The sequence below is a fragment of the Pelecanus crispus genome, chromosome 4 (assembly GCF_030463565.1).
Source record: "Pelecanus crispus isolate bPelCri1 chromosome 4, bPelCri1.pri, whole genome shotgun sequence".
NCBI classification, from domain to species: domain Eukaryota; kingdom Metazoa; phylum Chordata; class Aves; order Pelecaniformes; family Pelecanidae; genus Pelecanus; species Pelecanus crispus.
This window is the reverse complement of record NC_134646.1, coordinates 48275191-48298977: the sequence shown is the minus strand read 5'-3', so window position 1 is coordinate 48298977 and position 23787 is coordinate 48275191.

Here is a 23787-nt window from a genome sequence, read left to right as displayed (position 1 = left end):
TTAACAGTTCAAATGCTTTCATCTGACACCGTAGATATAATGGTCAGTCTACCATAAAGTGGAATTAGCTGCCAAGATAATGTCTCTCAGACCCGAGTTGGAGGTGTTTCAGTCCAAACTTCAACAAGCTTCACTCCTGCTGTGACCTAGGGGTACTGCCCACTGTCAATTAGCACACGCTTCATCCTTCTTTCTTCCTCACCCCACTTGCTCTGGAAGTGGATAAATACGCGCTCAATCCTTGCTGGCTGGCTGCCTTCCTCCAATTGTGCCCTGCTCACGGCCCTTGGAAATGGTTGATGTTCTTTTGAACATCATTATGGCTACATATCAATGTTACCCTGTCCCAAGGGAGAACATGTTTACAATAAAAAGGTAGAGATCAGTGTGGGAACAGTATTTCAGCCAGAATGATTTGTCACATATCTCTTCGGAGATTAAATCAATGTGATTTTTAACACTACTTTAAAGATGGAATGATTCCTGAATAAACAGAATAACTGTCAAGGCACAGGTGCCTGTCAGAAGGGAAGAGCATCTTGACTACTTCCCTTTTTATGTCCAAAATGCTCCTACTCTAAATATTCCACATGGGTCATGATCACGCAGAGTGGGATGGCCACGAGTCTGCCCTCTACAGTTCTGCACTGTCAAACAGTCATGATGGCATATCCTGGAATAGGGCTAACCTTTCTTGGTTTCTCTTCCTCTTGGAGGAAGTAAAAGCTTCAGCTAGCAGAAGTCTTGGATCTTGGTGCAGACAAGGATTGGAGTAGAGAACCACCATGTGTGTGACCCTACAGCTTTCTGTAAACGGGTCCTGCATTCAACTAATGAAAGGAAAGCGATGCTGCTCTCGTTACACTGCTACGATAGAAACATGATGAACAGATTTCTCTATGGGGGATTGTTTAAGGCTTTTGCAGAAACACTTCCTATTGAACAGACAATGCTGAAATATGCTTGTTTTCTGAAAGTGTGTCTGCTTAGCCATGGAACTTGTATTCAACAGGAGACCATTACGCTGTCATAACATTTGATTCCCCTTACGTTACCTCTTAATTAACACTGGAACATTTAGCAGCTATTAGAAGAGACATTCTCAAGAGTTCTAGATTTCAACAGAGCTCACAGGCAGACTGCCTTTAGGTACTACACTCCAATAGTTTAAGATCAGAGATGCAATCTGAATTAACAAAACTAGTATCATCTTTGACTCATTCATGTTTCTAGAGGAAAAGTATTTTGCAAATGCTCCATGCTGATCTTTCTACATGCTATAGTTAAAAACACTTCCCATGCTTTAAAAGAATCTTTGCAAATTCTTTCTTACCTTATAATGTATGTACTGTTTGGGGTACAAGGTACTAGATAAATTAAATCTTTAAAGCAATTTGTAAAGCAGATAGATTATGTCTCTAGCTAAACTTTATTAAATAAAAGACTGGTTTTCACACAGAAAGTGTATATAGGCACATATTTAGATATATATCAGTGCATCTGTGTGTGCTAAAGCAAGATCAGTCTTCTCTGTCTGACAAAATGTTAGTCAACAAAAAAACCCTAGTCCTAGAGTATCCATCACTAAATTGCTAAATTCATAGTCCAGAAGTAACAGATCCACATGTAAAACTTAGTTTCTTTATGGACCTGAATGAAAAAACAGCATTTCAGAAGCATGAACGTATTCATAACATAACAGAGCTGCAAGTCATCTTGTATGAAATTATCTTTATTGCACAAATAAAAGTGTAATTTAATGCTTTAGTCATTCTGATAATTTGCAGACCATGACTCTGCTAAGCCTATAGAATTTATTAGTTTATAACTTCAATTGCTATCTTTAATACAGTAAAATGCTATTATAATGTTAAAAAAAAAGTCAACATCTATGAAGCCAACATTTTTTTTTTTTAAAAAAAAACAGACGTATTGGCCTCCGGAAGTCTGATTCCAGTATCTATCACAGGTAATTATTATTATTTTATTAGCTACACTAGAAATATTCTCAGATACTGAATTTCATAGCCTGTTCACTTCAATGCATTAACAAATATTTTGAATCTCTGTTTGTTAAATATTTGTTTTACCTGTAATGATTTGTAATGTATGCTGTAGCTTCAAAGTCAACCATAGGGTATCTTACTGTTATGACGGAGGCACATGCCCAGAAGTTGACATTCCCTCATTTAACAAGCAATATGAATATGGTAATTACAGGATTTAAGACCTTCTTTCCTCCCACCCCCCCTCAATATTAAAATTGCATTTTCCAAGATCAAAGTTTTGGGGTTTATCCATATTGAGCTGTGAGTTTAGTAAATACAACATTTCTCGATATACTACATGTAAAACATTGGTATGTATCTTTTCGAAGTGTCAAAAGAGCAGAAAGGTACTTTCGACCTACCAAGGACATTAAGTTTAATGTTAGTATTGCAAACGTTAGTATGAAAGAAAGACTTCGAGTGGTACAATTTGGAAGTAATACAGAAGAACATGCTTAAAACACTGGGGAATCTTCTTGCATATATTTACCAATAAAGATTTGGGAAAAATCAGGGGAAAAAATATGCAGATGTTATAGAAGAAAGGTATCTGTGTTTCATTAGGAGGATTTTTCAAGCAGAGTTCATTTTCTTGTAAAACTTGTGCTGGTATAATTTTAATAAAATCTATGGAAAATACACAAACACAACTCCCCAAAACAGCTTTATACAATCCACTATGTCATGGAAAGACGTTTTTAATAATCCTTCTATTTTGGGGTTGGGGTTTTTTCCCCTCAAAAAAAACCCCTCTTCGGCATTTTCTCACACTCCGTGTTTTATCAAAAAGACTCCATAAATCCAGATGTCAAGACATCAGTGTTTTGTAAATCTTTGATAACACATTCAGCTATCTATTTATCAGCTGTGTGGAAACTCATACTTTTGTTTTGGAGGAAATCCAATCTTAACATTAAACCCCATCTTCATTCAAGCTAACATTTTTACAAGAATTGAGGAAAAACCAAAAGGTCTGTTACTCTGATTTTTAGAAACCCTCGTTTGGAATTCAGGTTCATAAGTCAGCAGTAATGCTCATAAGAAATATGTGAATACTTTGGCATGCAAGAATGAAGAAAGTGTTTGAGAAATGTGTCTATAATAGCAAGAAGAGCAAGGGTGGGATACAACACAAAAAGATTCCTAAGTGACAACTGTAGGATCTGACACAAGAAGAAAATACATTAGTTTTACAATTGTGAATAAAACTTCTGTGAAGCCTAGCATTTCCACTGACTTGGGAGGCACACACTCCGAGCCCTTTCACTGTTTAGACCAGCGTTTCGGGAGCTTATGTACTTCTCTATTTTTAACCTCAGAGGAAGACAAAACTATGTTGATGACAAAACTCAAGACTGACTGAATAAAGCAGAGGTATAAAAGAGCCCATTTACAATTTTAATTATGTGTTATTCTCTACAGTGTTTTTTAAAACAGAATGTCCTATTTAATTTGTTAAATTTGATCTCTAATTTAATTCCATTTCTGGCATTTTCCTGAAGTATATGTTTTTGATGAAGATAGTGGGAAATATTTTCTCTGTGAAAAAAAAAATTACAGCAAGCGTAAGACTACATTGTGTTGCTTCTTCTTATGCCAACTTTATTACACATTACGCTGAGAAAACTTTTAAAACAAAATGCAACAAGTTTATGCAGTTACTCTATGAGTTTCTCATAGAACATTTTCAAGTTATGCAAGAAATATGAGAGATGTGGAGAACAAAGTTTAGAAAATAAAGTTTAACTGCGCAGAAGTTGATTTACTTATTGCTTTGTTACTGAAGTACGGTGTTTAAACTGGTATGTTATTACTACCAAAACAACCCCACTACCTTAGCTGTTTAGTTTTGAAAGGGTGACAAGGGTGTTGTTACGCCATCCCTGATCCAGTGTTCACAATATTAAACAGTGACTATTTCCAATCAGTGTAAGCGGCATGAAGTGACATAAAACTCAAGTTCAGTTATCAACTCAGTCAAATGATGTCAGTAAAAGATGGGAGAAGATTTCACCGGACAATACGTAAAATACTGCCTCCCCTTCCATTTGGCTTCACAGAAATTTCTAAGGTTATAACCTATAACCTTAGCTATATTTACCTGGCAAAGGAAAAATGATGAGCATCCAGGCTTCTCTTAGCCGATGCTCTAAAACTGTGCAAAGTCTGTCCCAGCGCTGCTGGCCAAGCTATCAACTTAATTACCACAGCCCTTTCACAAGTGTTACCATCGTCGCAATATAATTATTAAATATTCTAACACCCTGTTCAGTTCCCTGGAAAAGCGGAGCTTACTATTTTAAGAAAGCCTGCCTATTTAAATGTCATTAACTATCCAATTAGTACAGTCTGCTCCTTGCGAGCTGCAGAGTACTGGGATAATCTTTTAATTGTTAACCGCTATTGAATAATTTTAGCAATTACGCTTTTATACGTTCTGCGATAATTAAGACAGACTACCCCTCGAATCTCATCTTTTTTCCAGTACGTAGTGACAACCGGGGAGACGATCGCTGGGCGAAAAACGCGCGTGTGGCCGGGGCTGATGTTACCACCGGAGCACGCCGCCTCCCCCTGCCTCCTGCACCCCCCCCGCCGCACCCGACCTCGGGACCCGTTCCGCCCGCGGGGGTGCGGGCTCCGGGGCAGCCGGCCCCTCCGCACCGGAGCCTGCGGGGCTCCGCTGCCGAGGCTGCTTAAGCCCAGATAAATCGCCGCCGCCGCCGCCGCCGCCGCTCCCCACGGCTCCACCTGCCGGGCGCCCGCGCCCCGCCGCCCCCGCCCGCCCCGGGGAGGCCGGAGCCGCCCGGCGCCCCGCGGGGTGAGAGCAGCCCGGCAGCCCGCCTGCCCACCGGCAAGCTGGGCTCCTCCGCGGGAGGGAGCCGCGGCTGCGGGGGGTGGCAGTCGGGAGCCGCCGCACGGCGCGGGCTCCCGGCACGGCAAATCCTTGGGGGTGCTGGAAACAAAGCGGAATTACCTAAAAGGGCAGAGGTGCGCTCGGGGGCGCCGGCAGCCCCACGCCGCCGCCCCTCGGCCGCCCGCCCTCCCGCCGCAGGACGGTGCCTGTTGCACGGGCCCCGCGGGCTCCCTCCAGGGCAAAAATAAAATAAAATAAAATAAACTTCGCTCCGCCGGGGCGCCCGCGCTGCGAACCGGCGCCGCGGGCGGCAGCCCGAGGGGCGCAGGGTGGGACCCCCCCCCCCCCCGCTAAGGGCCGAACTGCGCTCTGCGGAGCGGGACGCCCCCCGCCCCCGGCTGCCCTCTGCGCAAAACCGGTTAACCCCGAGCCCTCCGGCAAAAGGCACGGCGGCGGGGGGTGCGGGAGCCAAGAGGAGGCAAAGTTTGATAAACGAGCAGCTCCTGCGGTGACAGGCAACTCCGGAGCGGAGGCAGGCTCCGCGCCGCGCCGGGCAGAAGTGCGGGAAGAGGCACTCACCTGTCCGTTGCCCCCCCGGCAGCCGCGGAGGGGGAGGCGGGCAGGCGAGAGACGCAGCCCCGCGCTCCTCTGCCGTCCTTCGGCCCCCGGATGCCGGGCAGGGGGCCCGCAGAGCGGCGGGGCCGCCGCGGGCCGGGCAGGCACCCCCTCAGCGGGGCAGGTGAAGCGGGGCGGTCGCCGCCGGCGGAAAGCAACACGTTTGGCTCTGAACTTTGCAGCTCCAGTCACAAACAAACAAACACAGCCCAGGAAGGACCTCTCCCATCCGATCCCAGCCTGCTCGGCAGCCGCTGCCTCTCTTATTGGTGCGGCGGTTATTTATTTATTTGATTTCTCCCCCTCCCTCCCCCTCCGCACCCCCCCCCTTTTCTCTTCCCTTTCACTTCCCCTTCCCTCCCCCCCTCCCCGGCCTCCCCGCCCGCCGCACGCCGCCGCGCCGGCCCCGCTCCCTCCGCGCCGCGCAGCGTGGCCGCGGCTGCTCTGCGGCCGGTGCCGGGCGAGGGGCGGGCGCGCCGCGGGGAGGCGGGAGCGGAGGCGGGCGGGAGCGGGGCAGCCGCCGCGCCGCTGCTGGGCGACGGCGGGCGGGAGGTGGCCCCGGACGCCCCGGGGCGCGGGAGGGCGATCCCCGCCTTTGCACCTGGCCGCCGCGGGGACGGGGCGGGCGGGCAGGGGGGATGCTCGGCGCCCGCAGCCGGGAAGGAGCGGGGACGGCGCGTACCGGGCGGCTGCTGCGAGGAGCCCGGGGGCTGGGGGGGGGGGGGGTGTGCCGCGGCGGCGTTTCGCGGCCCCCGCCCGCGGAGAGCCCCGGCGGCCGCGGTGCGGCGGGAGCGGGCTTCGCCGCGGTGCGGCAGCGGCGGCGCCGGGAGCGGCTCGTGCGTGCCCGGGAGGGTGCGCCGCGTGCCGCCGGCACGCTCGTGCCTGTGTGAGCGCCTCTGGCTGCGTGTTTACGTGCGGGGGGCTCCGGTAACGTCGCACGAGGCTTGTTTTCAAGGAGACTCCCGGCTCGCTCGCCGCAGTGTACTTTGTGTGCATCGCTTGTACGTTTTTCTGTAGCTTATGCGTGACCAGTGCAGAGCAAGCTTTATTTCACCTCTGTCGTACCGGCTGCTGAACCTTTGTTCGCTGGGTTTATTGCCCTTCTCCTCCCCCGTCCCCCAAATCCACATGCAACTCGAGCGACACAGTAGGTCTCACCTGTCCGTTCCTTAGGGCCAAGTACACCACTGCGATTATGGCAAGGGAAGGGAACATAAGCTAAAAGCTGCGGAGGTGAGCCTGCATGAAGGATTCCCTTCACTGCTCCTGCAGCATCCGTCCTCGCTCAGCTTCTCATTGCAGCTGCCGGTGGAAAAAAAAAAACCTTTCTGTCCCACAGTGGCTGTTTTTATCCCGCTGCACGCACACGTGACAGAATATTGACATGCTTGTCTTCTCTCCTATCCCTCCCCCTTTAAAAATTAGGGTTCAAATTAGATGTCCCGGTGGTAGAAGACAGAAACGTAAAATCTGCGAAGTTGGTGCAAACTCTTCCAGATATTCTGATGGGGGGGGGGGGGGGGGGGGGGGACGATGACTCTGGGGGGTGTGACTTGTTTGGTTGGTTTTTCTTGGATAAAATTCCCACTTTTTTCCTCTGGCAGTAAATAGACATTCTGGATGTTCTTTTTCACTTCCGGGGGGGGGGAACCAAACCCAAAACCCAAACCAAACCAACATACAGCACTACAATAAACAAACAAGGAAATCACAAGTGTGCTTAGAGAATAAACAGTTATTCAACAATATTACTAGGCAATGAAGCATAAATTATATCCCTATTTCTCTTCAGGTGACAAGACGTAGAGATGTAAAGATTGCTTTTATCCTAAGTCAGTCAATGAATTTGTGTAGATTTGTCATTTCAAACAGAGGGTACAAATCTTTCTTTGTGCAGCAACTCTGTAATTCTACCTTTGTCGACTGAAGACAATAAACTAGAAAGCTTAATGTACTTTTTGTCTTCAGTAGTAAATCCTATTGTCAAATGGGGAGAACTTTTTATTCAAAGAATAGGATCAATAGTTGACTTTGTTTTGAAGCATTTATTTAAGAAGCTACTTAAAAAGAATGAAGTTCATGCTCTTAACATCCTTAAAGAAATCTCTCAAAGGCAATTACTCTATTTGCCAATCTAGCAGTCACTGCCATGTAGCAACAAAAAGCATGAAAGCTAGATGTGGAAATCCCTTTGGGTTCAGATGGTGCTTTCTCAATGGGAGAAGAACAGTAGGAAATTAAAAAGTGAAATGCACTTAAAAAAAATCTATTTGAATGTTTTAAACAGCTTGCTTTGAATAGGTGAAGTTTCATCTCTAACCAGTAAGCTTCAAGGTCAATGAAATGCAAATGACAGATGCGTTCCATGCCTGAAAGAATGCCACCAACTCGAGGTAACATTTCGTGAGCAATATTTTAAAAGTTGACTGTCTGACTGTTATTTTAATCTGTAAACTCTCAGTGTTCACTGAGTGTCTGTTCAGAAGAGCACAGAGTGCCTTTCGCTAGAATAAACTACTATATTTTCAAAATATGGGAGATTAATGAAGATACTACTTTACTAATGATGGACCTATAACAACACTTGTCGAAGTCAGTGAAAAGACCCTCAGTGATTTCAGTTAAATTTAGTTGGACACTTACTCTGTAATACACTATTTGAAATTTCAACTCTTTACAGATCTTAAAAAGCAATTTATTTACGAGTAAACTGAGACTCTCTTATTTTTATACGGCTTCTAAGAAAAGGAAGCACTGTCTAAAAACAACAAAGCCCCTAACAAGGCTGATCACAGACTAGCATTTTATATGTGCTTCCATCAAAATGAATTCCTTAGACAGGTGGATCCACCTCAACAGGACTTTGACTTGACTAAGTCAAGCTAATAATGAATTTAGTGGCTACTTAATATATTGACAGTTCACCTGAGTTATGCAAGCAGAATATTATTCAGTGTTCTGGAGAGAAATATACAAGAAGGATAGGAATAAATAGCTAAAATTAAGAAAACCAGGAGAAAAAAAAAAGGCATAAAAACAGACAGGAAAAAGAAAGAGAAAGCAAAGCTATGTTCTCTAAAATTTCATCTTGTGTTGTTTACTTGCCTTCCTTTGGCTTCTTTCATCATTTAAATCCCTGTGATCTTACACTTGGCATTTTGGTGTTTTAAAGTGTTTCAAATTGAGATTGCTAAATTAAAAAAAAAATGCAGTCCCCACGGCCACCCACCAACACCAACACAACCTTAAAACTAGGTTTCTTTATTCTAATACAAATGCCTGTTTTCTGTCTGGACTCTTAAAATGCTACTTCTAAGGGCTTAAAGAGCTGCTAATATTACATGTAGCTGCTGATAACACATCCTGTGCAGTATGCTGTACTTCAGAAATGCATCTAATGATCTCAGCAGAAAATTAAACATATGTTTTAGTATTTTCAAATATTCAAATCAGTCAAATCTGAGCAAGTTCTCTTTAAGTATCAAGAGAAACAGCTCATCAGTAAGAAGTTTCTCCAAAACAAACACTGTTTTCTATCTCCAGCCATTTTATCTGTGCAGGAGGCTTTTTACAAAAAAGATGGATTTTTCTTCCACAGCTGAACAGGCAAGTTTCCACTCCTTTTTCAATTTCTTTTCAGGTAGCTGAAATGTTTTTGATCACAATTTATAAATATGTCAGGTAAAGCTGTGAGAAAACTAGCAAGAATATATTGGACGGTTTGAGTTTTAAAATTGTGTCAAAAATCATATGCTGGCCTATGTTATAAAGAGTCAAGAATTCTGCACGAGTGCATGTTAAATTTATGGGTGGGTAACATTTAATAGATTATGAAATCTTACCTAATTATTACAGTCTTATAAAGATTTAATGAATAGGTTTTTCAGCTAGCCAGGATTTGGAATATTTTACTACTGTGAGCATTTCAAAGGCAAGAAAACGTAGGAATTCTACCTTTTTCAGATACAATAAGCAAAGGGTTGCATTTACCTTAGCCTGTTCGAGGGCTACTAGAGAATTCAGTCTTTGGCCTGTTCTCCAGTTTCTGTAAACAAAGATGAATATATGTGACTGATTAGGAGAAGTGTGCTAATGTGGCATATTTTAAAAGAAATGCATGTCAATAAACAGATCTGGAAGAGGGGAAAACCAACATAAAGACTGGAAAAGAGAAAGAAAATCTGTAGCCTTTTAAGAAAATGTTGATACTCTCAGGCTACTGTGTTGGAGGAAGACGATTTGCTTCCCTGTAAATTAAGCCTTTACGTTGAGGTGATACGAATACACTTGAATAGTAAGTTCTGGGCCTGACCGCCGCTTACTTTTCCTGTTTGGTTAGGGGAAAATGATTTATTCTAAGGAAACATACAACCACAGGTGAGGTCAACAGCTTCCAGATAAAAGAGAAAGAGCAGCTGCCTTTGGTAGTGGGAGCTGTTTACAGTCCATTTCTATTCTAGTAACTAAGATGATGTGCATCTTCTGACCTCATCACGGTCTGCAACTTCCTCAAGGGGGGCAGTGGAGGGGCAGGTGCTGATCTTCCTGGTGACCAGCGATAGGACACGAGGAAATGGAATGAAGCTGCGTCAGGGAAAGTCCAGGTTGGACATTAGGAAAAGGTTCTTCACTTCACTTGGGTCAGAGCTGCAGAGCTGAACTAAAAGTCTTCCAAACTGATGTGTGTATGAGCATGTTGATGGGGGGCCTCCTGCTGCAAAACATGTCTGAAGTGCTGAAGTTGAAACTGGTGTGGGCTGGATTACAAATGTTCTGCTGATCCTGAGTAGTGTGCTTTTTCTGTTTTGGAGTGAATAAATGCTTATAATCCTCTCTGTGATAAAACATCATGGTTTTTCCTCCTTTTTATTTTTCTCTTTAAGAGACACATTTTACTGGGAATCAAGTGTATTAAGCAATTTCTGTTATGACTTGCCTCTGACTGGGGAGTCATGCATAATAGGCAGATATTTATACTGCGTCTTGCCAGTTTAGCCTTTTCCACCATACATTGTCTTTTAAAAAGATTTGGTACCATAAATATTCAGAATAATCGTATTTTATCCTAGTGGTATTTTTTATTCAGCACTCAGCACATGTAAATATTGACATAAAGGTACGTGTCCTGTTAAGCAAGACACAAAAAATGTCTTGCACCTGGAAAGATTACTTGATAGAAAGGTCTAAGAGAAGATGAAGATAACCTTTCTAATTCCCTGGAATAGAGAAATAACCAAAAGCAAAAGACATTTGCTGTCATTTCCAGGTTAGTCCGTACAATACAATAGGACATGGTGAGTGCTGACAATTTGACTGTGCTTAAATGTTCTTAGGAAGAATAATACAGTGAAAAAACCCATAGACAACATCTTTCACTCAAGCTCTGTTTTGAGCCATGTAGTGCCAGACGCTGGGAGAGTTTTCAAGGAAATCATCGCTATATGCTTGTCTACGGTTAGACATCGCCTTACACAGCAAACAGCTTTTTGACAAGGAGGGGTACTGGGTGAGAGGCATCTTTGATTTGGTCCAGTCTGGCTGCTCTTACATGGTGTTGGAACCTCTTCTACAGCTCATACTGGAATAAGTGATGCTATTTTGTTCAGTGGTCCTATTGAGTGTTTTAGAATAGTATACAAACTCCAGAAAAAAAAAAAGAAACCCACATTTAGAAAAAGTTAGCTTCAAGGCTTCACAGGATTATGAACTTAAGAAATCAAGACGTTGCAATGGAAACTATCTGTCACTGTAATAGTAAGAACTGATGTTAACAAGCAAAATTTAAAGATGAAAGCTCATATATAATAGAGATGTCTAGAATAGATATCTGAACAAATTAACTGAAAGAGAGCTTAACTGTTAAAATTACTTGTCTGAAGTAATACATTTCACAACTGGAATTTTGATATGATAGATATTTGACATTTATAGGTGGAAAAGAAGATGTTTGGTTTTCTACCACTTTTCAAAAAGATGTGATAATTTTCATTTTAGTTTGTTTTGCCTTCTGAAATTATTGTACCTATTGGCTTCATATCAAGGAATTAAACCATTACACTTTACATTCGGGACTCTTGATCAGAAACTAATACATTTTGCAGACTTGTGGTCTGTACTGCTCCAGTGTACGCAGCCAAATAGCTGCTAAAATGAATGTTTGCAGAATTACATGTATACACACGTGACCCATGTATATAGTGAAGTTTTAAAAAACTGGATTGCCACAGAGAGGAACTACATTCTGAAATGTTCATAATGTTGATATTTAAACCCACTTTGTTTTTCAATTCCTAGTAATCCCTTCTCTGCTCATGGACTTCCTAGTCTGCAAACAATTATGCATGTGCATTTTTTTAACTGAAATTTGATATTTAGACAATTTGTAGCTATGGGGAAAAAAGATGGTTAGAATCTTTACTCTTCTAAACCTAAAATATATGTTGGTGTTTTTTTTTTTTTTTTTTTAATTCCCTTCTTCCTAAGAAAAATGGAATTGTTATTTGGGAATTCAATTTAGGAGATGTATAGCTAGATACTCTACATGCACTCATTCTGCTTGGGAATTTATTGGGCTAGATAAAGATGAATTAATCATTGTAATGGAAGCTTACAGTTGCCTAGGGACCAGTGGTTTTAAGTTGATTGTACTTACTGTTGGTAAACAGAGGAAGGTCCTTAGCAATAATGTGGAGAACTGATACCTCAAAGAGGCTACTTTCTCAAAGTTAAAAGTGTTCTGAATGACATTCTTTGGAGATAAAAGTGTAAGTAGATAGGAGATTGTGACTGAAAGGTAAATTAAAGAAACAGCAGCTTAGTAGCTAGCCAAATAGCCACTGTACCATGATTGTGAAAAGCAACTTCTAAAAACCCAACTTCGTTTGGTGACAATATGAGGACACCAGTTAGAAAAAAAATGTGTATATAATATCACAGTGTAAAAAGTGGGAAGGCAAGTATAATTTGATATGAACTAGAAGCGATGAAACATAGTAGAAGTGAGACCAATCCTTGGCTCATCTAAAGACAATAGAATATGTATTACATTATATTAGGGGAAAAAAGGAATATCTCCTTATATATATAAATGGCACCATTAAAAGTTTAAGAAAATCAAATTGCTAGTAATGACAGAAAAAAAGAAAGTGTTCAATATCTATTTCTTTTCTGTTTCTGGAAAGAAGTAGGAGAGTGCACTCGTATTCCGTAATGATGGTGAAGTATTTTCCAAGCTATTAGTTTCTAAGGAAAGCATTAAGTAGTATTTTTATGATGAATATTTGAAAGCAGCTGATTCAGATGAACTGAATTCAGAAGTAGTTATATACTGCATTCATTTTAGAGGAATCTTGGAATACTCTAGAAACTCCTGGAAGCAGTGAATGTTATATTAAAGCTTAAAAAAATAAAATAGAAACCCAAGCAACGTGACCTATGTTGTAAAAGAGAAGCTAATAGAATGGTGAGGTGGGTTTCTATACATAACAGTTCAAAAGCTTTGAATACAGAGCATTACTGCTAGAATTCAAGGCAGAAGGTTTTTGGAAGATAAAGTCAAACAAATGTGAATTCTTTCTTTGAGAATGTTAAAAGTTTGGCTGATAAAAGTAAGTGCTTTTGTACAGCTGCCTGGATAGTTGTATGCTTAGAAATTAGATACATAAGCAACACTTTCAAAATTGGGATTGTACCCTTGACAACAATTTTTTCTGAAAATAATTAAAGGGTCATAAAATAGATAGTTAAGTCACTATCATCCACATACACGCACGCTACCATGTTGCATTTAAAAGGGTTTTTCCTCTTTATTTGTTTTATGTAGAAATAAGTAGTGGTTAGGAGAAAAGAGGTTAAATTGTTCACGTGTATAATATAGATAAAGCTGATAAAAGAATGTCATATCATCTCCTTATGCCCACACAATAAAATGGAGCTGAAAAGTAGAAAACTTACAGAGAAGAGCACTAAGTGCTTGGAAACTGGAGAAAATGTCTATAGTGAGTATTTAAAGAGATTAGTTAGCTGGTAAGAGAGGAAAATATCAGATATTAGTGAATTTTTCAGTCTAATGGAGAAAGACTCTGTAGTCTTTCTTTCTGGAGATTGCCACCAGAATTTGTTAAAACGTATGGTTTTTTCATGATGAGATGAACTATAAGAACACGCTCCCAAAACCAATGATTTTGCATTCCTTCAGGTACTCGGATAAAATCTGGATCTGTCTTTTAATCAGGTGCAGAATTATGCTTTAACCAAATAAAACATTTAAATTTAAGTCTGAGGCAGATATAAGGGCCTATGATATACCTGGTTATTTCTGTCCTTGAAGACTCTTATCGATGTGATTTTTAAGTATACAATTTTAATTGTTTTAAAATAAGTCTGTGTGAGTCAGGTTTGCAGAACATGTTAACTCACATTGTTTAGCACCAAATTTGCATGTGACACACACGTTTCCTGTACTGATATGCCTAACACTAGTATTTTCACCTCATGCTCCTCTTTCACCTTCTAATATTCCCTTAACTAATTGTTAAAGGTTTTAGAAGATTCTAAACCTTTGGTATGTATTAAACTAGTCAAAGTTATGTCCATATATTCTAATATTAAATTAAAATAGGTACTAAATATTCTAATATTACATTAGAATAGATACTAAATTATTTTATAGATATGTTAAAGTTTTAAATTGAGAGGTACTTTATTACATTTTGGAATTTTAGAGCAAGGACTTGTATTAGAGGATTATAATTTCCCTTTTAATAATGTGAAAGTAAAAATTACAGTATTAGATCAGATCATCATCATCATAAGATTTTTTTCATTCTCATTTTCCATCAGCAAGAAATATCATACTGGATAGTTACGTAGTAAGTTGCACATAAAGGACGTTATTTGTTCTGCTGATACCCCACCCTCACTAACAAACAGCCAAGGATGCCCAATAGCCATGTGTAGAATCATGGTTTGCTTTGCCTCATTTGTATTTCTTTCTTATTCCCATCAAGATATCTTTGCCCTGCATTTTCTAAATTTCTGTTCTTCATACCACCCAACTGAGCAGTGTACCTGTCCTAATCAGTCTGAGATAACCAGCAAAAAACGTGTTTCTATCTAGGTAGTCTTCTTGACTGAACTAAATAAGCTCTGACGTCCAGCCTCCATGGCTAACCTGCAATGCTTTGCATTTTTATATTTCATTTCCTAATCCAACATAATCAGTCAATTTCCAAAGCTTAAGCATTAATTTTCCAGTTATATTTTCCATAACTTTTAGCAATCTGAGGTCTTGCTACCAAGAAGGAATCGTCACCATGTTTAATCATAGAGTCATAGAATGCTTTGGGTTGGGAGGGACCTTTAGAGGTCAACTAGCCCAACCCCCCTGCAGTGAGCAGGGACAGCTTTAACCAAATCAGGTTGCTCAGAGCCCCATCCAACCTGACCTTGAATGTTGCCAGGGATGGGGCCTCTACCACCTCTCTGGGAAACCTGTTAATGTTGTGTAGTGACGGACTCGTGATAACACCTTTCTTGATGGATGTGTTCCATGTAAAATAGCGTGTCAGTCGAGAGAAGGAATTTCTGGTAGTGTTTTGGGTTTGCATGGCAAGGTTTTGGTAGCAGGCGGGGGGGCTACAGGGGTGGCTTCTGTGAGAAGCTGCTAGAAGCTTCCCCTATGACCGATAGAGCCAATGCCAGCCGGCTCCAAGACGGACCCGCCACTGGCCAAGACCGAGCTCATCAGCGAAGGTGGTAGTGCCTCTGGGATAACTCAGGGGGAGGAGGCAGAGAAAATCGGGAGTGAAGTTGAGCCCAGGAAGAAGGAAAGGGTGAGAGGAACGTGTTTTAAGATTTAGTTTTTATTTCTCATTACCCTACTCTGATTTGATTGGTAATAAATTAAATTAATTTCGCCAAGTTGAGTCTGGTTTGCCTGTGGCAGTAATTGGTGAATGATCTCTCCCTGTCCTTATCTCGACCCACGAGCCTTTCGTTGTATTTTCTCTCCCTTGTCCACTTGAGAAGGGGGAGTGATAGAGTGGCTTTGGTGGGCACCTGGTGTCCAGCCAGGGACAACCCACCACAGGTAGTGACCTCTGAGTGAAAACAAGCTGTTCTGCTCAGGAGGAAGAAAGGTGCCCTTTCTTCTTCCCTGAATGGACATGATTTTGTCATCTGTTGAGTTTCTGCCCATCTTACTTGCCAGAGGATTCGGCTTGCTTGTGCAAGCTTACCATTAAATAAATTACAAGGTTGACATGCAACGTTTTTCCTTTCTTACAGTAACTGTGACAAATATCATTATCCATAGTGAACATCTTACTGGCTTTATTCTGTACTTTATGTATATTCCTACTCTTCTACTATGAAATTTTAATGCACTGAATTATATAAGTCAATTACCCATTTTGTTTAGATGCACGTGTGTGTAAATGTAGATATATTTTTGTAAATATCTCTGTGTGTTTTTATTCTGTTGCCTTTCAATGTCAATTAGCCTTTCTATGTTCTTTCTAGAAAAGAAAACCTGATTTCTTGTGTATAACTTGCCAGAGGACCTAAAGAAAATTAGCAATCTTAAATCTTGCATTTAAAATTCCTTAGACACTTGAAAATTAAACTTAAAAGGTTAAAGTCACATAAGTATGTTTGGAAATGCTGCTCTGCCTGTGTGATATCTGTTGTTCTGTATGGTTTCATTGTATGCCCTTGTACTAAGAATTTTATCGTGTCTCCTTAAAGAAAAATGTTTCAATATGCAACCTTCAGTTCTAATCCCCTTTTGTTTGTGCTTTTATCTTTTTCAAGATGGGATAATCAGTACTGAAGTTCACATGCTGGGGGAAGAATGACATCGAAGAACACTGTAAGTTGTTGGGTTTTTTCATATGTATGGATATACATATATATGTGTATATACATATTGCATTACTTCTCTAGAGATATTTGTTCTTTTGTTGTTTGGGGGTTTTTTGAATGCTACAGGATTTTGCAAAGCTTTCCATGCCACTAGCCAGAAATGTAACGCTTTTTTTTTTTTTCTTCAGCTGAGTCACTATAGATAATTATAACCATTATAACCATCCATTGTTTGTGGGTTGCTTAAAATGCTGCTCCTAATATATATTAGTTCATCCTTTAACACTGAATTTCATTTGTTTTCTCCACTCACCTACCATCTTGCAATTACAGCTCATACAATTCTATGTCCTCTGCAAATTTTGCTATCTGCTTGACCCTTTACAGAATAAATACGTAGTCAATAACGTGTTAATTAACACGCTAACCACTGGAGATAATGAAAACTGATGATATAATTTCTCTTTTCTCTTTTCTCTTTTCTGTCTCTTTCTAATTAACCAAGGCTTAATCCATGATAAAACTTTTCCTCTTGTCCTATGAGCAGTCCCAGGTTTTACTGTCAAGAACTTTTGAAAATAAGAAATTATATTTTTATATACCTTTATATTTTTATATTAAATAATATGAAAGTATATACTTTAGCTCTTCTTAGTAGAAGATTTTCTTGTTGCACCAGCACTGTACAAATTAGGCAGAAATTCATAAGTGGTTTTTAATATTTTCCTATAGCATACCCTTTTAAAGCAATCATTTTTGACTGCTGGTATCCATGATTTTGGAGTCATAGCTAGCATAGGATAAGTAGATTTGCTACCCTGCAGCCTTTTTCATTTTCCGTTAACTACTGCATTAGAGCTCACAGTTCAGCCAGATGACTCCGAGGCTCCAGCAGAACTCGTGAATAACTGTATCTAGGCTTAATGAAGTACAGCTTTTCAATTTATGTTTGTTCCAGTATTTTCTTACCACTAATGTTCAGAAACTTTGTACATGACTTATTCCATGTTATGGAGAAAAGTGACAAAATAAAGCATTTACCCGCTTTTTTAATGTTGTTGTCTTTTAAAATGCAGCCATACCACCAGTTCTTTCTTAACTTTCCTTCATCCTTTATTTACACTTACAATAATTGTTTATGTCTTTGGTTACTTACTTTTCATGGTCTGCTTTGGAGTCCTCCTAATTTACATCTTATTAACCTGCCAGAAATTATGCTTCTTTCTAAGGAAGAAGGATTGAATAATACAAAAGAAAGATTGTATGTGTCACTGACAGAGGAAGATAGTATATTTATGCCTTATAGCATAGGGATCAGTATATTTATTCATTGATTACATTTGAGACTGTCCCACATGACATCCTTGTCTACAATTGGAGAGACGTGGATTTGACAGATGGACCGCTTGGTGGATAAGGAATTGGCTGGGTGGTCGCACTCAAAGGGTTGTGGTCAATGGCTCGATGTCCAACTGGAGATCCGTGACGAGTGGCGTTCCTCAGGGGTCGGTACTGGGACTGGTGCTGTTTAACATCTTTTCAGCAACACGGACGGTGGGATTGAGTGCACCCTCAGCAACTTTGCTGACGACACCAAGCTGTGTGGTGCGGTCAACACGCCAGAGGGAAGGGATGCCAGAGGGACCTTGACAGGCTTGAGAGGTGGGCCTGTGCAAACCTCATGAAGTTCAACAAGGCCAAGCGCAAGGTCCTGCACATGGGTCGGGGCAATCTCAAGCACAAATACAGGCTGGGCGAGAGCACCCCTGCAGAGAAGGACTTGGGCATGTTGGTTGATGAGAAGCTCAACATGACCCAGCAATGTGTGCTTGCAGCCCAGAAAGCCAACTGCATCCTGGGCTGCATCAAAAGAAGCGTGACCAGCAGGTCGAGGGAGGTGATTCTGCCCCTCTGCTCCGCTCTTGTGAGACCCCACCTGGAGTACTGTGTGCAGCTCTGGGGCCTCCAACACAAGAAGGACATGGACCTTGTCCTGGTTTCGGCTGGGATAGAGTTAATTTTCTTCCTAGTAGCAGTCATAGTGCTGTGTTTTGGATTTAGTAGGAGAAGAATGCTGCACGCTGATGTTTTTAGTTGTTGCTAAGTACTGCTTATGCTAGTCAAGGACTTTGCAGCTTCCCATGCTCTGCCAGGTGCACAAGAAACTGGGAGGGTGCACAGCCAGCATAGTTGACCCAAACTGACCAAAGGGCTATTCCATACCATATGACGTCATGCTCAGTATAGAAACTGGGGGGGGGGGGGGGGTTGGCCGGGGAGCAGGGATCGCTGCTCAGGAACTGTCTGGGTATCAGTCGGCGGGTGGTGAGCAATTGCATTGTGCATCACTTGCTTTGTGTATTATTATTGTTATTATCATTATTATATTGTTATGATTATCATTACTATTTTACTTTATTTCAATTATTAAACTGTTCTTATCTCAACCCAGGAGTGTTTCTCACTCTTACTCCTCCGATTCTCTCCCCCATCCCACCGGGGTAGGGGGAGTGAGCGAGTGGCTGCGTGGTGCTTAGTTGCTGGCTGGGGCTAAACCACGACAGTCATCCACAACATTGTTAAGCTTTTCCCCTATTAATGTTCATACAAGCTATTGAGATCAACTAGTTGAAAGTTTCAGTGTACTGGTACTCTTGTTGATTTACATTGTTTTACAGAAGCAGGCTCTGTGGTAATACCTATATATAGTGCAATGAGAAAAATTATAAGGAAATCATGGTACTAATGGAAATAAAAGAGCTGGTTCAGATTTAGGTGTAATTACAATGACTGTGATTGTTCTACACCTAGTACTATTATCAGATCAGGAATTTATATATAAACTCCGAGATATCTCATTTCATGTGTCTGTCCCAGTTGCTGTACACTGTTCCATATGACTGCTTTGTGTCAGTGGAGCATGAAGCATCTGGGATACATCTTTAATACAATCAGTACTTTGGCGGCATAGCAAAAGATAGCTGGAACTTCCTCACTTGGGTACTGGTAATGCTGCAGCTACATAAGAAACCCCTTGCTGTTTGGTATTCTGTTGATTATTTTATTTCAGTAAGTTAATTGCTTTTATCCCCTTCTGTCCTTGCCACCTTTCCACTGTGTTGAAGTCTCTGAAAAAATCTGTCATGAGCAAAAGGAACAAAAAATTAAAGTTGAAAAGCTTAGATGTACTCTGAGACAATGGGACTATTGCAGTGCTGAGTACTGTATGGCTTATTGTTAAGCCAATCCTTAAATGTATTAAAAAACAAATATTAAAAAAATGTGCTATTGCAGATGATCGTGCAGAGTATAATGAAACAATCTTGCTTACCCGATCTTTTTTTCAAATCATTACATGTATATACATTTTGAAGCTGGTTGTTGGTCATTGGCCTACACGCTGATCCTTCAGCTGCTTTTCAGCGTGTTTCATATGCTTTTTATTCTTTACTCTTCATTTTGTTTTTTTAAAGATGGTATTAAGGAACTGTGAGTCCTTTCAAAACCTGTCACACGTTGATTGAACCTGTCTATTTTCCAATTCAAAATAGATTTTAGACGTCTCCAAGATACCAAAAATAACAGGTTCATATTAAATCTAAATATTGATACCCAGCTCTGTGTTTCTTGTAAAGAAGAGACAAACCTGTCACTTGCTGACCGAGTGTGCTAAAGAAATGAGAACTTGAGGGAAGAGCCACTTCAAGCTTAACCCAGACCAATGAAGTTATGTGAGTAGAAAAGAGATGCAATTTAATAAGTTGGCAGAGACCATTATTGTTTCTCATATGAAGGTTATTTGTGTTCTGACTTTCAAAATGTTGCATGTTGCCTCAAAGACCTGGTGTTTGCCTCCCAGGAATTTTCCTGCGTCTGTCCAAGGCTGAGATAGATTACAGAAATTAGATAATTTATCTTTATGTCAAAACAAGTGTATGTATTTTACATATTACATTTTCCATTTTAAAAGTGGCTAAAGGGCAAAGTCATATAAAAATCAAAATCAATAGATAAAGTACTATTGACTAAAACCTTCTTAATTTACTTTTAAATAAGGTTTTAGATGCAATTTTGCAGCACTTATTTTTCAGAATGTATCAAAGAGTCTTATCAATAAGAACATTTAAGAATTTAGAAACCATACTTGAGATTTCTGAGAAAGATTTATCTTTTTTCCCACTGGAATTGATGTTTGTCAGAATATTTCTTTCTTCTTTCACAGAACAGGGAATACTACACAATGTATCACATATTAAGAAGAAAAAAATATTGAGTGAAAACCAGTTCTTACAGGTGTTAAGACACCTTCATCTTCCTCCTCCTCTTTTTACTCCTCCTCCTCCTCCTCGGTGGAGCTCCTCCTCTAGGTGGAGCTACAGATCTGCATCTGAGTTCATTAGGAAGAGGTTTATAATTCTTTATTAACTTTAACTTATGTCTTACCTTCTCAGTACTATATTCAGTGAGCCATTGTTTTTTCTTAATGACTCAGAATAAAAGATTCTTTTGAACAGTTTGATTAAAACAGAAAAAATGAAAAGAAGACATTTTCATGGTTCAAATTTTGGAGCACTTACAGAAAGTGAAGAAGAATATTAAAGAGATTATACAGTAACTTTTGAAGTAAAAAAACACAGACAGTCATGCTTAGATTTGAAAGATTATCAAGATGCAGTACTTATTATATACGTATGTATTTTAGAAGCAGATAACTTTTGAGGCAAATATTTGCAGATCTCTACCTCACAGTGTGAAGGATCATGTTTCTTTAATTGTTTGTCTGCTTCCTGATGTCATCACTTTGCAGATTATAAGACTACTGGATTCTGTTTTTCTGGTTTAATAGGATTATTTTTTTTAATGCTTTCTTTTTTAATGTGGGGGGTTTTTTGTCCCTAAGTATCAAGTCCCTGTTTTAAAACTCCCCTGCACTGGCAATTTAATTCTGTTCCTTCCTTACCAGAAAACATCAAAGAATCAGAAGGATTTTTTTTCTCTGAACATCCCTAGGCAGCAGCAGAACATTCCCAAACACTACCTATTGAACCTAAGTTTTCTTTACCCATGCCCACACCTCCCTTCTTTCCTTATGAAAAGAGAGCTTTACAGAAATTTACAGACAGCTGTTACTTTAAATGAGATTTCAAAAATCTTTGGAGAATCTGGCTGTGGCTGTGAGTTTTCCAGAAAGAAATTTGTGTTGCATGTTCCAGTCTAATGAAACTGTCTTCAATAAAGTTAAAGGGGACAATAAAACTTAACCTTTGGGATGGAATGGGTTCTTCCCTGATTTCTTATTTTCTTTTTTCATCTGGTTCTTCCTTCAATGAAGTATTGCCTCTTGACTGCAAGAATAATAAGAAAAAAGTGAATATTTTAGCAAAAGGAAACATTTTCCTCAACCCCAAATATATTGCCAGAGAACAAAATTCTAAAGACAAAAGACAAAAGATATATAAAAGAAAATCTGTTTGAATCCAGTGGTTTCACCAACTGTGTGCCTGCGTTCAAAGAGAAGAATTATGAAGTTTCTCTTGTTGATTTTAGTTTCTGTTTATGAAATGGTATCATAGTAAGGACTTCTCTCTCCCCTGCTTTTTTCTCTTCTGTTTCCAAGTGGGAATATATTCAGAAAGAGTAGAGAAAACATTACCGTTTGCTTCTGAAAAGATGGTGGAGTAATTTGATTACAATAGAATTGGAAAATGAAAGCTGTTTCCAAAGATATTTGTCTAAAACATCTCCTTAGTTATCTTCTTTTTCTTTTTGGTAAATATTTTACCATCCTTTATTGTCTGTGTGATGCTCTGTACTACAGAAAAAATGAAGACTACACTTCCTCTGAAGATCATTTATACTTAACAAACACCACTTTCAACTCATGAAAGTAATTTTTCCCAAGTGTAGCTTCAGATTCAGAAAGCATTTTCTCCGTACATTTGAAGTCAGAATAGTATCTCCTTTTCAAAACAGGAAATATATAAATAAGTATTATTATAAACACTTTTAAATAACTTCCTATTTTTATAAATAACATCATGACCAATACATGCTCAAATTTGTAGTTTTCAGTAGGATGGGTCATAAATCTTATCAGACAAGAATTGTTCATGAGTGTTTAACAGAATAGAGCTAATAAAGTGCAAAATGCCTTCCTAAAAAGGTATCATAAGTTGCAACTTAAATAATTTATTTCTCTTCACTGGGTAATTTAAGAAGTAAATTGCTTTATAGGAGGAAAATTTGTTATAATTTTTTTTCATTAGTTGACATGTTTTTGCAATCCACTTATTTAGCTGGTCAACAGGAGTCAATACAAGCTAAAGAACACAACAATTATCTTTTATTCAAAGTATTGCAAAAATTTGTTTAACACTGACATGAAACTAGGAACTAAGTATTCTATTTCTGGATTTTCTATTGATTTCCTGCATGTTTTTGCATGAATAATGCTTCTGTTCTGCAGTGAGTGCAGCCTTGCTCCTTACATGCTTTTCACCTGGTTATGTTGACTGTGAAATGAAAGCCGTATTCTCTCTAACTTTTGAAATCTGTAAAGGATATAAATTCTGTCGCCTGTTGTATTTCCTTTTATGTAGTGTTTTGCAAATTGTCAAGTGCTGTAGAACAGTATGCAAAGGCATCACAATAACTCTTAAGAAGTATCCAGCAAGTGCTGGATCTGAAAGTCTGAACAAATTGGCATTGATGAGATACACAATACTAAATGTAGCAATATTAATGTTCAGAATTTCAACATATCTATGTCTTTGTGTTCAGGAATTTTCAGGCACCTGAAATTTCTCATATGAAGGAATATTGCTTTCCTAAGTGGCTTAACTCCACTGGAAACAATGGGTCAAATAAAACTACTGCCACACAAACTTTGATTCCTTGCAAGAAAAATTTAGGGTTTCAGTCAGCCACTAAGTTGGTGTGACAACTCATACAATAAAAGGGGAACTTATTTAAAATTACAAAAAGGAGAGCCATTTGACATGGATATTATTGCATCACTCAGAGTTAGGAAATAAACCTGGATAAAAATCTTTCTCATGAGGTGTCAGTGGTCCAATCTTAGAAAACAATTCCTTTATTCATTTAGACTATGGAAGTTTTCTCACAGGCCTCAGAAGAATGTGTGTGGATTTTAGCTGTGCTAATCCAGGGGAAATGAAATCTTTAATCTTTTAAAAGATTATAATGTTCCTTCTTGCTTTGTAGCCACTAATATCAGGAGACAGGGGAGGTAGTTATGGCCTAGCTGATGGACATATGGTGTAGCAAAGCTCATTAGCTCTGTTGTCCTTAGCAGAAAGGTTTATTACTTAGGGGTTGATCTGTGGAGAGAGAAAAGCTGCAAGAAAATTACTGAACGTTGTGTTGCATTTCTGTATGGCTTGG